The following is a 14515-nucleotide window of genomic DNA, read 5'->3' on the forward strand; positions in this document are numbered from 1 at the left end:
GAGGTAAAGATTTATATATGAGAAGTCCTATTTTGGCCACCGGAAAATGTTCGGGATTTTTCGGTATTGTACCGGGAAGGTTCTAGAAGGTTCCGGAGTGGGGCCCACCTGCATGGGGGGACCCACATGGACGTGGGTAGTGGGGGCAAGGCCCCACACCCCTGGTCAAGGCGCACCAAGATCCCCCCTTAGAAGGAATAAGATCATATCCCGAAGGGATAAGATCAAGATCCCTAAAAAGGGGGGATAACAATCGGTGGGGAAGGAAATAATGAGATTTCTTTCCTCCCACCTTGGCCAACGCCCCAATGGACTTGGAGGGCAAGAAACCAGCCCCTCCACCCCTATATATAGTGGGGAGACGCATGGGAGCTATACACGAAGTTCAGGCACAGCCCTACCTCTCTCCCTACTCCTCCTTTCCCATGGTGCTTGGCGAAGCCCTGCTGGATTGCCACGCTCCTCCACCACCACCACGCTGTTGTGCTGCTGTTGGATGGAGTCTTCCTCAACCTCTCCCTCTCTCCTTGCTGGATCAAGGCGTGGGAGACGTCACCGGGCTGTACGTGTGTTGAACGTGGAGGTGCCGTCTGTTCGGCACTAGGATCATCGGTGATTTGAATCACGACAAGTACGACTCCATCAACCCCGTTCACTTGAACGCTTCCGCTTAGCGATCTACAAGGGTATGTAGATGCACTCTCTTTCTACTCGTTGCTGGTCTCTCCATAGATAGATCTTGGTGACACGTAGGAAAATTTTGAATTTCTGCTACGTTCCCCAACAGACGTCACCAGCACGCAATCCGTCGTCGCCGATGGACCTCAAGCCAAAAGCTAGCAAACTCTTGATCACGAGAATCCTCTCGCCAAAGTGTAATTTTCTTGATAGAAAATCTCACAATAATAAACAAGATGAACGCCCAGAGGGCCGCTTCATAGTCTGCCCAAACTCTAAAGAAACTAACCTAAAAAACTATCTCCACTACTATTAAACAATCAAACAAGAATTTTCTTATGTGCACCTAGCAATTAGTTCCACAAAACATACGAACCAATCAGCACCATACAATTAGTCCCACAAATCTCAATCCAACAGTCATTATTGATCTAATGCCTCCACGGTGTGCACTTAGCAAATTCCCATGACTGACCATACTCCACCACCGAAGGAATATTCCAACTACCAGCCCGCGTCCCCAGCAATCACGCAATTGTGATCGCAAACTAATACGGAAACTCAACTAAATCAGCTCCCCTCGCCCTTGACCTCGATGCCTCCCACCAACCACGTCTTCTGCCTGCACCGATACCTCGTGAGCCCTGCGCCGCTCAGTCGCTCCCTGCACAATCGCCACCGCCGATTGTTGCCGCTCAGTGTGTAATCCATCAGCGAGATAGCGGGCGCCCACGACCCTGCCCTCGCCGTGTGGCCCGTCCGCGAGATAGCCCGTGCCCAGGAGCCTACCCCGGCACCCGGTGCCGCGCCCGCCCTGCACGTCCCCTGAACCAGCCGGCCACACGAAGCTGTAATTCTTCCCTGCCCTTCTTTAGGTTCAACTTCTTCGTTTGACCTGTTGCAGCATTATACAGGATTAGAATTTTCAGAATAGAGTTCTAAAAAACAAACAGTTGCACAGCACAATGCTATAAGCCGTTCGTTTTATATCTGTAATTAATGGTTTTCTATGTGGAACATGGTTAGTGTTTTGGCTGCTGCAATTTTGTAACTAACTAAATCATGCACCCTATCTCCTTGGCTTTCAAAATTTACGAAGGTGACTTGAGTTCTCGCAGAACACCTGAAATATTGGATTTAGCTTATAGAATTTACAAAGGTGCCAATGGTATTAACGTAAGCGCACATCACAGAACAAGAAAATTAATCATAATTAGTTTCAGCTCGGACCTATGGTGTACGTGCATATACACTCATAGGCATGGGCCAAATTATAGAGTGCTACTCTGAAACAACAAAGTGCACTAAGATACCAACAGATACATACATACCTCATGCGTGCTCAAGGACATACCAAGACCCCAGGCAGATACATAAAATCTGAAGATACATGACTAAGAAGCAAGATAACAGTCGGTCATTACATAATCAGAAATAGATATTACTTTTATATTACCAGATTCATGATGTAGTGGACAGAGAAAATCCTTGAAAAAAACAGCCCCAACTAAAAAATATCATACGAACACTAAATCACAAAGTCCTCTTGAGAATTAATTCTCTAGCTATCAAAGCAACATGTCTATGAAATCAAAGCATTACCCTTGCCAAGATCATCATCAGCATCACCATGGATGTCAAACAGCAGGGCCGGCAACTGAATGTGGTCCAATAAGGGGATCTGCCATTCAAAATTGTTATTAATGTCAAAGTAGAACTCTGCTGAAACACAATATCAAGAGAAAGGACAGTGTACTATGTTTGCATCTGATGGTGGTGTTCATGATTAATTTCCACAATTTCCATGCTTCTCAAAATTAATGACATGAATATTCACATGAAGGCGAAGGTATGTCATCTCCCAATAGTGCGGGGGCGCACACCCCATTTCAGGATATAAGCAACAACCAATCATTGGGTAACTATCATCAACCAGTTCCTATACTTTGTGCTACTGTTTTTGCTGTTGCTTATGTGCTAACTTGCGGTATGTATTTATAAAGACCCTGAAGAATTGAAGAGGCAGAGGAAAAAAGAGTATTATGCACGCGAGGAAGATGATATTCTTAAAAGACGTCGTGAAGCCCGTGAGAAGAAACATGCTTCAACAGCACTGCTTAATGATGAGCAAAATGTACCATACACACCCCTGGCCATGCCCAAGGTAAAAGTGCCCTTTTACTGCATGCTTATTTATTATTCAAATAACTGTGATGAGATGCCATGTACCAAGGTAAAAATGCCATTGTACTGGATGCGGCTGTATTATTCAGATAACTGGTGAGATGCTAAACTAACTAGATTGTATCATAGATGTAGACCCTAAGGAGCTGAAGAGGCAAATGGAGAGGGAACGGTAATTAATGATTTTCTATCTAGAAAATGGTTAGCGTTTTGGCTACTGCAATTTTGTAACTGACTGAATCATGCACTCCATCTCCTTGGCCTGGTGTAAAAAAAGTTGGCTTCCAGAAATTATGAAGGTGACTTGAGTTGTCGCAGAACACCAGAAATATTGAATTTAGCTTAGCGAATTACAAAGCTGCCAATGGTATTAATGTGAGCACACATCAGAGAACGACCAAATTAATCGAATTAGTTTCAGCTCCAGGATGTTATAATGAATTGTATAAATCTGTATAAACCCACTTTTTGTACACATGATGAGTGAGAATGTGCATAATTATTTAAAACTGAAAACATCTGAAGTACACCTGATCCATTCTAAACACTAAAGAAGTTGAACTTCCTACTTTCAGAGTGTAAAATGGTGCATTTGAATGTCTGTTTGTTGGAACTACGTAGTTTGATTTAGTAAACAAATATGCCTATCACATGAAGGAATGTTCCATATACAACTCCATGGATTTCTTAGAGCAATAAAAATACTGTGCAATGCAACTCAGATTCGAAACATACTCTTTGAATTATACTTGTTGCTCCCATCCCCTGTCGGCACCTCCTTCTCCTCCCTCGGGAAATCTGAACCATTAACGGCCTTATCATCAACATAGCCACCAACTAAGCGGATGATTTATCATATAACAGTCTTGAAAGGGAACATTGTAACAGAAAACTCACTTTCTAAAGATTAAACCAGACACTCATTCATGGTAACCACCATGACGAGCTTAATAGTATTACAAAAAGAATTGCCAGTTTTGCACTTCTTGTTCCATTTTAGCTCTTGAGAAACCCATGACACTGAATTCCTCTTCAATAATAATTTTCCAACTTCCTTTCTTTCATGAAGATAATCTATCATCTTTTGAAAGGATACTGTATCAAGTTAACTCTTGGATCCACTCACAACCAGCAGGTGTAGCAATCTAGAGCAGAATAATACTCAGTTAAATCAGCTTTTCTAAAAAAACCCTATAACAGAACAATTATACACGGTCTTGGGAACATTCATGGTGATTTCGGAGCAGGTGGCGGAGTTGGAGAGAGGGACTTACCTGGACCCGGACGACCTCACGGGAGAGGGTGGAGAGGCTCATGGCGGCGACGGCGAGGGCATCCGGAGGAGGGAGGGGCCTGGCGTCGTCGGCTAGCATGCCGACCTCGAACGCCTTCTCGAGCACTTCGGCGAACGGATTCGGAGAAGGTGCAGGGTAGAGCAGGAGCGAGCGAGTGCCACACCTCCGCGTCCACCTCCGGCGGCGCCTATCGCTGGCGCGAGCATGCCGAGCTCGAGGGCCTCCTCGGCCACTTCCACGAGCGATTCGACATGAAGGGGAGGAAGAGCAGCGGCTGCGAAGGGGAGCCGCGGCCTGACCAGGAAGCACCGACGGTGGTGACGAAGGTGAGTAGCGGCCAGACCAGGGAGCGCCGGCGCCGACTGTGGAGTGAGGGTGTGGCCACCATGGGAGAATGGGGAACGGGGCGAGAAATGTGAGGGACTGAGGGAGCGATTGGGAGGATAGGTAATGTTTTTTTCAATAAAATTAGGCAGTGACCAGAGAGAGATTATGACTGTGCGGCTTGTCCAAATACAAAAAAATTCTTCTAAAAAGACCCATTCTTTTTATCCGATTCGCCTGCATGCCTGCCATCTTTTTTATCTTCTAAAAATCATCAGGGCTGGTTACGGTCATTTTTGTTTGATGATTTTAAAATTTATTATATGAATCTCTATAAAAGTTGTTACTCTTTTTATAAAAGTTCTGTAATCATACAAGTTATCTTGTGGTCTATGGATGTTAAATTTTATGAAGTACTTCACATGAGATATTTTTTTTGACACTCCTACACAGGTATTTTTCGCCGCGTATCATTATACTTGTCCTATGTTGTACCACTATTTTCAAAACTAACTCTGGTTACTACTTTATTAGCTCATACGACAGATTGTAGAACAAAGCTAGTTGTCATTTTAGTGGACTTGAATTATGATAATTTAAGAAATTGAGACTTGAAAAATGATGCAAACAACACAGATCCCACAAATTGTATGTTACATGTGTGATCATATTGTTTGGTATATGACGCATTTAAATGCTTCGGTAAAAGTAACTTGCTAAAAAAGAAACTATATTCAAAATAAATATTTTTATAAGAGTTATATTATGATACGTGCGTTGCACATGCACGTTTACTAGTAAAGTCTGGACGGCCAAAACTATATATAGCTAGATACAAACCGACACTAATGAGTTCGGCCTAAACAAGGCACGCAGGCCGTATTACGTGCATGATTTACCTACCCTTGCGTGACTTGTGGCGCAGCCGATTTCTTTGCTGTAATTGTTATGATCTTCTATTTTTGTTTTCTTTTTCCAAACGTACACAGCTGGCCGATTGATATCTGCATGTACACGCAGACTCCTTCCCTTCCTATTTTCTAGGACATGCAGATCGGTAGTTTGTATATCCCGTGAAACACAGCTAACAAATCTGGCGCATGTTGTAGTCTCTTTCTTTTTAATTCTCCATGTTCTTCACGTCCTGTTATTTCTCCAAACGCATGCACGGAAATCGGTTAGTAAACAAACAATTCCTTTCTAGCTTTTGTGCGTGCATGCACTTGTATGGACCCATCTAATCTAGCAACTCTCTCATGATTAAGGGCATGTATAATGATGCTATCTTAGAAGTGTCACGTAGGATAAATGATGAGATGGAGGAGAGAAAACTCATAAGAAAAGACTTGTCTTCTCTTATTTAAGAGAAGACAAGAGATGATCTCTTAGCACAATGTGTCTCACCACGTTTTTAGAAATTGCTAGTTATTGAAGATAAGGCTAAGAGATGACCCATTGTAGACTCTCTTTTTTATCATCTCTAAATTACATGCAAAACTTAAGATAAAACTATCTTATCAACCATTGTACATGCCCTAACATTAACTCTTTTGTGTATTATGGGCAGAAAGTTTGGACCACATAATATACGCAAGTGCCCATCTTTTGGGAAACACTATCTATCTATAGTATCATAAAAAGTCGAGCGCTAGACCAGTCCAACACCGTCGATTCAGTTCAAATCTGACGTCTCACAGTTGTGCTTCTTTTGAAAAAAAAAACATCGGCAGGAACAAACTGGCCGCAGCCCACGCGCGTAAACGTCTCCCTAATATCTCCTCTAATCTCTCCTGATTCCAGTCGCAGCCACCACCGACCCAATCTCCTCCATCTCGCCTCGCACGCAGCTGCCTCCTGCTCTCCTCGCCGTTGTCCATCTACTCGACGGTCGGCCTGGTGGTCGTCGGAGCACGCGGCAAAACCTTGGAAGAGCTCCGCCCTGCTTGGCGTCTCATCCGCCGACGACGTCGCCCGGTTCGTGAGCGGCCTCGCCTCCGACCCATCCTGCTCCGGTGGAAACCTCACCACCTACGCCCATGGTATCATGTTCCACCAGGAGAAGATGGAACTCACGCCAGCCTACCCGCACACCGTCGCACAGTGAACTTCGCCGAGGTCTGCCCTTTCATCTTTCTCTATTGCTTGCTTGGTCTGCCCTTTTTCTTTTGAAATGGAACTTAAGTTGGAGTGTTGGACATAAAAGTAATACTCATGCTCCGCCATCCTCGTCCGTTGATGCTACCGCGGCTACAACACACACTTTGCCTCCCTCGTCGCCGACCGCCAGTGGCGGAGTCAGTACCCGGCGACCCGGGGCAGCTGCCGGGCTCACCGGCAAGCTGACGTCTAATCGAAGCTGGGTTACCGTGATCTGCCCGGGCAAATAGTCCGTAGGCCTTGCTTGGTGGCTAATTAGCTGGGTCTACTTTTAAGCCCATCTAGTAAACTTCCTAATCCTAGGCCCAAAAGGCTGCACGTCTCAAGGCCTCAGTAGCTGGCAGCGCAACAAGTTGCTAGGCAAACCACGTCTCCACGGTTCATGGTCGTCGCCTCCACCTAGATCTATTGCGACGGCTCAAGCCGCCCCGCAGTAGCAGTTTTGCAGAGGCAATCGTCGCGAACTGGCGCAGCGCCTCCCAGCAAAGGCGGCAAGCCGGCAGCCAACGGTGCCTCCTACCAACCATTCCTGCTCAGAGATTGATGCTTCGATTTTCCAGGTGACTGATCCTGCTTAGCCAGGATTGATGCGTGCAATTTGTAGCATCAGATTCCACTCCTCGGATTTGTTTTTTTTATGTTCGTAAATTCCAGTAATGTAGGCGATTGGGAATTCCATCATTGATCGTTCCAAGCAGGCTCATTGAAGAAAAATCCATCTCTCCGCTTTGCTAGGTATTTTTTTCTTGATTCCTCTAACCTAATCATTGTTAGTTCGTTCTGTTATTCCAAATCATTGAATTTTAATCTTAATCCTCCGATCCATATTAATTATGATTTCAAATGAGAAAGTTTTTATTCGTAAATCAAGTATTGAGAATTCAAGTGTTGTATAGGCGGAACCAACCTTAATTTATGTTGCCAACAATAGTGAGCTTATTCCGATTGAAATCTATGGTTCTCTAGTTTAATGCTTATAGTTACATAATATGTACCAAATATTCGAGGAAGATGATTTGTAGCACCGGGGTGGTTCACCCCCTATATGAACATTAAGCATAAAAAAATACCGAGAAATTTGGAAAAAAATAATGATATTTTTGAATATCAAACTTGGTTGTACAATCTATTTTCGTGTGAAATTCCGTGAAAAATACCAGGAAATGTATCCATGCCAAAAAAGACAAAAAAGTCCTATGTACAGAAAAAAAACTGCTTGGATGGATTTTAATTTGGACTGCATTTCCTTCACCACGGATACGTTTCCTGATTTTTCTCTCACGAACCTTTACGCGTGAATAGATTGGCATGCAGGTTTGATATCCTTAAATTCCATATATTTTTTGTATTCTTTAAATTTAATATTTGTGGAGCAGTGTCGAGCAGCTAGGAGCTCCTTTGTAATTCATATTATTCGATTGCAACTCTCTGCCTTTTTAGTTAACTGGAAGTCCTACCCACAAAAAAAAATGGAAGTCCGCCCCGGCTCCTAATTTTTCCTGGCTCCGCCACTGCCGACCGCTATTGTGTCGTGGCCATCGCTGCGGTCCTGTCCCTGCTCGACCGAGAGCGCATTTCAGCACACTCCATCGATGATCACGCGGACTCGCTATCTCACTGCCTCGCTTGTGTCATCTCCCCTTCCCTGTTGTCTGTCATATTCTATTTGTCGTGATTGTTTCCGTGCAAGGGAAAATAGTTCATCAGCATGAGAAAATGTTTCTATTGCCTGTAAATAATGCTTCCATCACGTGAGCATGTGCTTCCTAACTTTGCTCCTATAATGCTTCTTTGGTACTCACTCTGTCACGTAATATAAGATCGTTTTTGACACTAGTGTAGTATCAAAAGCGCTCTTATATTATGGGATGGAGGGAGTACATTGCTAGTGCGTACTCCTGTAATGCTTCAATAGTAATGCTAAGATATTCTGGCCATCACTACAATGTGCTTCTTATTTCCTTCTGGTGCAAATTCTGACATCTTTGGAAGCAATGTTTGATGCATACTCTCTCTATGTAGGAAGCAATATTTGTTGCACAATGTCATGAGCAACAGTGCAGTGGTGACCTTCGCTTCACCAAGGGCTTCTCTGCAGCTATCGAGGGTTAGTGTGTAGACGGAGACGCCGACAACGAGATGGCTGATAGGGGTGGCGCCGGCAATGGCGAGGACGTCGACCGACAACAACAGCATCCCCCTCTCCCATCAGCAGCTATGCCACAATGCTACTCGAGTACTAAAACAATATTGGACAATATTGATACAATCAGGAATCAGCTAACATGAATATGTGCATATGCGTCGGTGCTACTACTGAAGCAGGCAATGAAACTAAAGGGTGCATGTTTTGTTCTTTTTCTATGTTGACGAAGCACTGAATGATATTCTATGAAGCTTTGTAAAATTCTGTTGGAAGCAAGCAACTTCGAATAGTATATACGAAAATTGAAAAAGAAGCATACAATGGCAATGGTTGAAACAATAATTCAAATCATGGAAGCATATGTGATGAACAGTTAAATATTGCTACTGGACGAGAATTTGAATCAGTTGTGAACTTGTGATATATAGCCTCTCTGAAACACAAAATTGGAACCATGTCTAACTTAAATGATGGAAGTACTAAAAAAATCATGGATATATGATCCGTTGATTTTGTTGGAGCCGAAACAATACAATACTAAGTTATGCAGATTTATTAATTTTTGTACAAAGCAACTGAATTGCTAGTAAATCAAAGAATTGGAATCATAATGCATGGAAGCATTTTATATAAAAAATGAAGGAAGCACGCCAGCTGATAGTGCTGTGATTTGCTACTGATTATGAAGCACGGCTGTAGTGTTGGAAGCATGACTTCCGTATGATGGAAATAAACATATGAAGCATGGTTTGTGGGAAACATATGAAGCATGGTTTATTGGAAACATATGAAGCACGGCTGTAGTAAATCAAAGAAATATCAATGGTTTATTGAGGGAAATCAATGGCAAGCATCATGGAAATTGTTTAGATATGGAAGCTGGTGCATGGAAAGTACATGCCGTGCGTGCTTCATGGAGCAGTTTTCTTTTAGCAGTTAAAGAGCTAGCGCCGATGGATGGAAACTACCAAAGCCCTCTTAACTACCAAAGGCCCACGTCCACCAAGTCAATTAGATCGGACGCTTAAATCAACTCCAATCGTACGGCAGTGGGCTGGTCTGATGGATAGCTAGGGATCAGTAGTCTAATCCCTAGTGGTTATCTTTTCCTTTCTTTCTAAATTTTGCCACAACCGAGGGGAGTGTGTCATGGCGAGTCAGGGAGGGAAGGTGACTGATGTTTTGGGGAAGAAACCAGCTAATGGAGAGGGTTCGAGGGGGGTGACAAATGCTGTGGATGCCTCTGGTTCCTCTCTCCATATAGCAATGCATAATCAGTTGGGGATGAAGATGTCGGGGAGTCGTCCTCTGGTCGTCGACATGGAGGCAGCCTGCAAGGCCATTGGTGGTTTCCTCGTGGTTGGACGCCTCCTCTCTCCTTTCCAGGTCAACCCAAGGGCCATCCTCGATGATCTCCGAAACACGGCTTGGAAGAACCAAGGGGTGACCACCCTCCAAGAGGTGGCCAGCGACGATGGGAGGTTCATCCTCAACTTCGCCGCTGAAAGTGACCGTCGGTTTGTGCTTCAGGCGCAGCCATGGCACTTCAAGCGGGATGGGCTGATCTTCGCCGAGTTCGACGGCAAGGGCGACCCGGCGGAGGTAGACCTTGGCGTCATGACCATATGGGTCCAGGTACGAGATCTTCCGTTCGTGCTTATGACAGAAAGTATAGGGTGGTCTCTAGAGGATCAATTGGGAGAGGTGCTGGAGGTATGGCACCGCAACCATGTGATCATTGAAAAATATTTGTGTGTGCGTGTGAAGCTCCTACTGCATGAACCTTTGAAGACTTCTGTAGAGTTTACCCCCTTAGGTAGTTCTAAGATACTTAAATTCAATGTAAAATATGCGAAGCTTCCTTTGTACTGTGAGTGTTGTGGGATTGTGGGTCATACTTCTGAGAGATTTTGTAAAATCCCAAGTGAGAAGAGAGTAGTTTGCTTCCCTAGAAATCTGAGTGTTGAGCCCTACTGGAAGAGCCAAGGTGCTAGCAGGAGGGGTCTCCTCTTCGGGAACTACTCACGCAGCGACAAGAATCCGACTACAAGCATCGCCAACAACAACAACAACCCCAAGCCCATGGACGTCGTCAAGGTGGCCACTGCCGTGAGTGGGCTCACGGTCTCTGATAAGGGGCCCGCCACTTCCGCCAAGACAACCACCGGCCAGGAGGGCCGGGTTCAGGAGGTCCTGGCGCATGCTCCGGCTGATGCGTCACTTGGTCAGGTGGACCAGGTGGGTGTGCTCGCTGCTTCAGCCCAGGGCCGTAAGTCCCTGGAGGACTCTCGTCGCAGTGCATCGCATGACCAGGAGGGTCTCCCACTCGGCCAGGAGGGCCGGGTTCATGTGGCTCCGCCGGCTCTATTTGCTGCTGCTCCTGGTCAGGCGAACCGGGAAATGGCTCTGGCTGCCCCTGCTAAACTTGCCAGGAGGGCCAAGGGCTGGCGGTGCGGGGATGCACCCATCCGGGTGAGCTGCAGGGCCAGGAGGGCCACGAGCTGATATGGCCAGTAGAACCCAGCCATACCAAGGCGATGGCTGCTGCTGCTGGCCACAGTGGATGTCCTACTGGCCAGGAGGGTCAGGGGATCCATCCGATGGGTGGAGGCAACTTTTCACAGGGTGCAGCTACAACTGGTGCTAAACATGATGGACTATTATTCATGCCCGGTGTGCTGGAGGCTCTTACAGGGGTTGTTGCTGCTAGGCTGGCGGCTCAGGAGACAACAAATGATAATGTGGCATTTACTTTTAAGGCTGTGAAAAATGAGAAGCAGGGCCAGCAAAAGAGGAAGGGGAGGAAAGGAAAAAGTGTGGGAGTTTCTGAGAGGGTAGAGAATGCCCGTAAGGTAACTATAGGTAAAAAGAGGAGAATCCCATCTGACCCTAGACCAACAGGTAGTGAACTAGAATTTTCTTTTGAGAAAGAGATGGAGAGCTATGAGCGTATCCTGTATGATGATGTGAATGTGTCCTCCAAGCGAGTCTGTATGGGCAGAGTGGTAACTATGAAGAATGGGGATGGGGTACTCACACATGTAGCTAAGGAGACAGAGGAGGAGGAGGCGCATATGGAGCAGAGGAGGGAGTCGGTTGGAGATGATGGCGCCGGGCCAAATGAAAATCCTAGGATGGAACTGCCGTGGTATGCTCTCCCCCACGACAGTTCGAGAGCTCTTGGAGCTCCAAGGACGTACTAAGGCAGATGTGATTTTTCTTTCAGAGTCTCATTTGAATAAATGTAAAGCCGATGAGCTGCGTCGTGTTTTAAATGTTGATTCGATGTTTGTAGTGGAGAGCGATGGTCGGGCCGGTGGCCTTGTTTTGTTTTACCATAAGATAAATAAAGTTGTTTTGAATTATGTCTCGGATAATTTCATTGATATTTTATTTATGAATGAGGATATTGTACAATGGCGTTTTACGGGGTTTTATGGTCGTCCGAGCTGGAGTGAGCGTAGTTTGTCTTGGGATGATATTCGAAACTTACATTGTAAGGGAAAACACCCCTGGGTAGTCTTGGGTGATTTTAATGAAATTTTACTGTCTTCTGAAAAGGAGGGCGGTAACGCCAGACCTAACACGATGATGAGAGATTTTCGCAATTGTTTGCAAGAGTGCGGTCTAGAGGATATGGGATGTATTGGCGATCTCTTCACCTGGAGGAGAGGTGAAATTAGGGAGAGACTTGACCATGCAGTTTGCAATGTGGACTGGGCGAATAAATTTCCTCAGGCTGCGATCATAAATGAAGAACACGTACACTCTGATCATCGACCCCTCATACTAGATATAGATTACTTTGATGTGAATATGTTTAATCGCCCAAGGGGTCGAGCAAAACAATTTGAAGCTCGATGGCTCAAAGAAGAGACAGTTGTAGAAATTGTACGTACAGCGTGGGATAAAGCAAAGATGATGGGCATTGGGCCGTCTCTCGCTGAGCGTACACGGGCGGTGAAGGCGGATCTGCATATTTGGGACCACGATATTCTAAAGGGGTCGAAAAAAAGAATTAACAAACTAAAAAAGGAACTAGAAAGGCTGCGGAGGGGACCCATGTGTGCGGAGTCTCAAGCGCGACAAAAGGAGATTCTTGTCCTCACTGAAAATCTGTCGGAACAAGAGGAGATTTACTGGCTACAACGTGGTCGCGCAAACTGGCTTTTGCATGGGTATCGTAACACCTCCTTTTTTCATAATGCGGCAACGGCCAGAAAGAAAAGAAATCAGATTAAAAAATTGCTTGATGATAATGGTGTTTGGGTGCATGGTACAGAGATGAAGAATCACATTATGGGGTATTTCTCAAACCTTTTCACATCAGAAGTTTCCCATCCTAATTTGGAGGTTCTATCTCTTGTTGAACGAAAAGTGACCGATGAAATGAATGATGCTCTTCTCGCCCCCTATACGGCCGAGGAGGTTAGAAAGGCCCTTTTTGACATTGGTGATTTAAAAGCGCCAGGTCCTGACGGCCTCCATGCTGTTTTTTACAAAAGATTTTGGTCTATGTTGGGAGATGACCTGACCGAAGAGGTTCTCCAAGCGGTAAATACCTGTTCTATACCAACTGGATGTAATGATACTGCAATTGTAATGATCCCAAAGATTAACTTTCCTGAAAAGGTAATCCAATTTAGACCAATTAGCTTGTGCAATGTGGTGTATAAGGTTATTTAAAAAATGATTGCTGCTCGTCTAAAGATAATCCTATCAGATATTATTAGCCCAACTCAGAGTGCCTTTGTGCCCGGAAGATTGATTACAGACAATATCTTGATGGCATATGAATGTTTCCATACAATTAAAAAGAAAAGGGCGGGTAAAGAGGGTTTGTGTGCCATCAAGTTAGATATGCACAAAGCATACGACCGAGTGGAGTGGTGTTTCTTAAAGGAAATTATGCTAAAATTGGGTTTTCAAGAGAGTTGGGTGAATTTAATTATGAAATGTGTATCCTCTGTGGAGTACCGGGTCCGTATTAATGATGATGAGATGGAGAGCTTTAAACCAACTAGAGGATTGAGGCAGGGAGATCCCCTTTCTCCCTACTTATTCTTGTTATGTACAGAGGGTTTGACTGCCCTTTTAGCTAATGCGGAGGAGAATGGAAACATTTCCGGTATAAATGTTTGCAGAGATGCCCCATCAATTTCTAATCTCCTTTTTGCTGATCACTCTTTGATCCTTATGCGAGCCAATCCAAGGAGTGCGGAGGCGCTGAAATCACTTTTGGATTTGTATTGTGCCGCCTCGGGGCAAATGGTTAGTGTTGAAAAATCTAGTATATTCTTTAGTCCCAATACTAAAGTGGAAGACAAGGCACAAATATGTACAATTTTAAATATTATGACTGAAGTCCTCAATGACAAATACCTGGGTTTGCCGGCAAATGTGGGCATGGACAAAAGTGATTGTTTCCAGTTCCTGATCGATCGAATCATTATGAAAATTAGTGGATGGAAGGAAAAATTGTTATCTTCTGGAGGGAAGGAAATTCTGCTCAAATCTGTTGTACAAGCCATCCCCACCTATGCCATGTCCGTCTTTAAAATTCCTAAAAAAAATTGCAAAGGAATTATTGACGCGATGTCGCAGTTTTGGTGGGGTGACGAGGACAATCAGAAGAGGATGCATTGGATGGCATGGTGGAAAATGTGTGTTCCAAAAGATCAAGGAGGGATGGGCTTCCGAGATATACACTGTTTCAACCTGGCGCTATTAG

At 44.8% G+C, this 14515-nt stretch overlaps 1 long non-coding RNA gene across 1 annotated transcript; it reads left to right on the top strand.

Annotated features, from left to right (window-relative positions):
* The first annotated feature begins 7050 nt into the window (after positions 1-7050).
* On the top strand, positions 7051-9002 carry LOC123106439 (uncharacterized). The gene is made up of 3 exons (XR_006451338.1): positions 7051-7198; positions 7293-7373; positions 8661-9002. It is a non-coding gene; the product is annotated as an uncharacterized lncRNA (long non-coding RNA).
* Positions 9003-14515: the final 5513 nt, after the last annotated feature.

Source organism: Triticum aestivum, chromosome 5A (genome assembly GCF_018294505.1).
Source record: "Triticum aestivum cultivar Chinese Spring chromosome 5A, IWGSC CS RefSeq v2.1, whole genome shotgun sequence".
Taxonomy (NCBI): Eukaryota; Viridiplantae; Streptophyta; class Magnoliopsida; order Poales; family Poaceae; genus Triticum; species Triticum aestivum.